The sequence below is a fragment of the Colossoma macropomum genome, unplaced genomic scaffold (assembly GCF_904425465.1).
Source record: "Colossoma macropomum unplaced genomic scaffold, Colossoma_macropomum, whole genome shotgun sequence".
Taxonomy (NCBI): domain Eukaryota; kingdom Metazoa; phylum Chordata; class Actinopteri; order Characiformes; family Serrasalmidae; genus Colossoma; species Colossoma macropomum.
The window spans coordinates 284,386-288,046 of NW_023495456.1; positions in this window are offsets into that span (position 1 = coordinate 284,386).

Here is a 3,661-nt window from a genome sequence, read left to right on the forward strand (position 1 = left end):
GACGCGTGCATGAATGAAGGGACAGAACTTAACAACACATCAGTGGTGTGGGACGACAAGTAGCAGTAAAAATGCTCATGGCAGAATCTGTAACGGCAATTTTTGGTGTGAAGAACTGCTTCTTTCAGTAATCACTTGTTTGCCACTGTGTGGTCACTCACAGTCTAGTTAATGAGAGTAAATGTTATTGACAGATCGGAAGCAACTGCTGGACTCTCGGCATAATTGTAGCCTTAGCCTCGATTTAGACTTTAGCATAGCAGCCCGCTAGCTGGGCCTGTGCGTCCACTAGCCCCGCCTGCGATGCGCCTCCGTCTGTGAACTGTATCACTCAGCAGTGGGGTCTTGCGGCCCATCGCTTCCATCGAGCCAGAAAAATCACTGAAAGTCGCTGATACTGACAGTGTGAACTGACACTCAGAGATGCGGTGCGAGTGATCAAGACATGCAGATGAGACAAATAACTTGATAAATTTGGACGTAAAACAACATTCAGCTCCTAAGATGCTGTGTGCTGGTTTATCTGTGTACTGTTCAGTTCTGTTTTTAACTCTTCTGCACAAAAAAATATTTTACATTAAGTTGTTAAACATAATTCTTATTACTAATTATATAATAGTCAATACTAATATACACAGTATATAAACAAAATTAAGTTTTGATAAGCATCTAATAAATATAATCCAACAAGTAAATGCTTTATATGCGACACAGAACAGATTTTACCAAAGTAAAATATTTTAAAAATGTAATTGTATAAATATCAGAACTTATAGGTGATTTAGGTCAGTCAGAGTTAGTATTAGTATTGGTACTTGGTATCGGCCAATACTAAAGGATCAGGTATCGGTATCGGAAGGGAAAATTGGTATCGGTGCAACTCTAAGTTCACCAAAGACTGTTTTGGAAATGTGCTTTCCCATAAATATGTATATTATATCTTGAACATTATATACAGTATTAAAGTAAGTGCTTTGTGCTGGATGTATATTCAATAATGTTAGCAGTTTAATATGACTTTATTGTTGATTTAACATTGACTCAGTGATTGGTGTTTGAGCACTGAGCGTTTCTTCTTTGCACCAAACGTTACACTCCAAACATGAGAAAGACGTGTGATTGAGTAACACATGATTTACATCAAACTAACCAATAAAAACTGAACAGAGTGTGAAGCAGAACTTGTAAGCAGGACAGTTGAACAAAATAACATATACTTTATCAAGCTAATAAATGTTCAGCTCATAAAGAGATATGTGCCACAAATGAGTTTACTGTTTTGTTTTTTTTTGTTTTTTTATTCTTATTATTATCAAACTTTGTGTTTAAGTGGAGGGTCATAAAAGGTCTAATTTAGGCATCGCATGCACATCCTACTTATACCAGTTACAGCAAATAACAGCCAAATTATTTTCATTATCAAAAAGATCATCCCGTCATAAACATTTAACACCATTTTATACAAGCTTTAAAATGCTGGTCTAAACTAGATCTACTGAGCACCATCTGCATCTGTCAGGAAGCAAAGACGGACCGACCTGGTTTAGACACGAATGGAACGTCCTCCGTATGTCAGGTGTTCAATGAGTTTTAAATGAGTGACTTTTAAATGCAGCATAATTACACAGTGATTAGTGACTGGATCATCTGCTTGTTTGCTCTGAATCTTTGAATTATAATAATTTTTAAGGCTTGAAAATCCAACACAGTGTGAAGATCATCTTGAATACTGAGAAATTCTACAGTTCAAAATTTTGATTATGTTCATTTTGACTTTTGAATATTGTGTGTGACACAACTAAAAGGGTTCTTACTCTTATTTGTGATTTATATGCTACACTGAGATAACTGAGGTGGCTATGCTAGTAATAAAATGAAGGTAAGACGGTAGCAGAAAAGCACAAGAAATTCATCACAAATTCACCCTTTACCTTTCTCTTATTTATGGATTTCTTTTTTCTTTTTTCTTTTTAATGTTAAGTTCTAAAATGGTTCAGACTTTCTGAAATAGATTCCCTAAAAACACAACTCGGACAGTCTTTGTGTTTCTGTTGAATCCTTTTATTCAGTATTTATACCCATACAGATTCTATACAAAGCAATTCTCAGTGTTATATCGCCATCTTCAGGAGACAGAATGTAACTGCAGCACCATTTAAGGTGGAACGGGAAATTCTCATAAGAAGTTGGTGAATAAGAAGCTACTTCAGCCTCGTAGCTGCACAAGATGTCTCAGTATGAACTGGTAACTATATGGGGTTTGTAGTTTATCTGCCGCTCTAAGCAGATTCACTGCATGAATGAATTAAATGGGAGCTACACAGAGACTCTCCTCCTCCACTGCAAGTGTGTCTTCCTGCAGGCTGGACTCCAAACAGGAAGGACTCAACTCCAAACAGGTTGGTCTGAACTCTAAATGGGTTTGTGTTCTGTTAAATGCTGTTATCGGTCTAATATAAATGTATTCAAGCAGTTTAATGTGAACTCATCATGTTTCTGATAAATAAAATGGTTGTTTGTTTCTGATGAATTTATGAGAGTAGAAGCAAATACCAGCATCACTGACACTCATTGGCCTGAAGTCACAGAGCTCAGACCCTGATTTATAAATAATTAACTTATTGTGCTTCATATTTATCTGAAAAAAAGACGATCGGAGCAGATCACCTAAAAGTGCTGGTAGAATAAGAGTTCATTTCAATATTCACACAAATGCTATTCACGGTTAACATGAAATCTTAAGAGGAAGGAATTATGTTAGACGTTTCTGTGGATCAAACCCAGATCTGGCCTATATAACTGGTCTAGATTTTAGATTATTGAAAAAGTTGTACAGACATTGTCATCTATGCATGTATTTAAAACCATGTAGACTAGAATACCCTGAACTATGTAATATTAAAATTATCAGCTAATATGAAATAATATTAGCTGATAATATGTTCTCTTTCCCAGATTTGTCTGTGCTTTGTTTCAGGAGTGACAGCAGAGCTTCCATAAACAGGGAAATATTTTGTAAGTGCACTGCAATCTAAACAGAAACGTTATGGTAGAAAAGTTGGAAATGAAATAAATTAATAAAAATTATGAAAAACTCTCCGTCCCTGATCTAACAGTAGGGTCCTGTACAAAGTTTAATAAGTGTAATTTTACTTTCTAAATCATGACAAAAATCCCCTTTACTTCACACATTAACGCTGCATCAGATTTTCTCCCCCTTCAGGTTCGCTTTCAGTTATTATATTTGTCCCTTTGAGCCACTTCAGTGAGTAAAATATGAAGACAGGCCGAATCAGGATTAATATAATTTTTATAGCGTTACACAAACAGCTTTCCTAAGGTTCACTGTAACATGACTGACACTTGATAGCAGCGATAAAATAAACGAACTGTTAAAAATATAATTAAAAAATACAAATATTATATGTACATAAAACTGTAAAACTGTAAAACTGTACTATATATGATGATGAAAGGCCAGTAATGTCCACAAAAACACGAAGAGAAAATACGACTGCGGATAAAGAAAGTTAAAGTGATTGGTTGAAACCATTCGCAGTGCTTTGTGGGATATATAGTTCATTCCGACATTGTACACGTTAAGTACACCGTCTTGTTCCTTCGCCTTTTTGTTCATTTTTCAAAACTTTTTTGCTTAGAT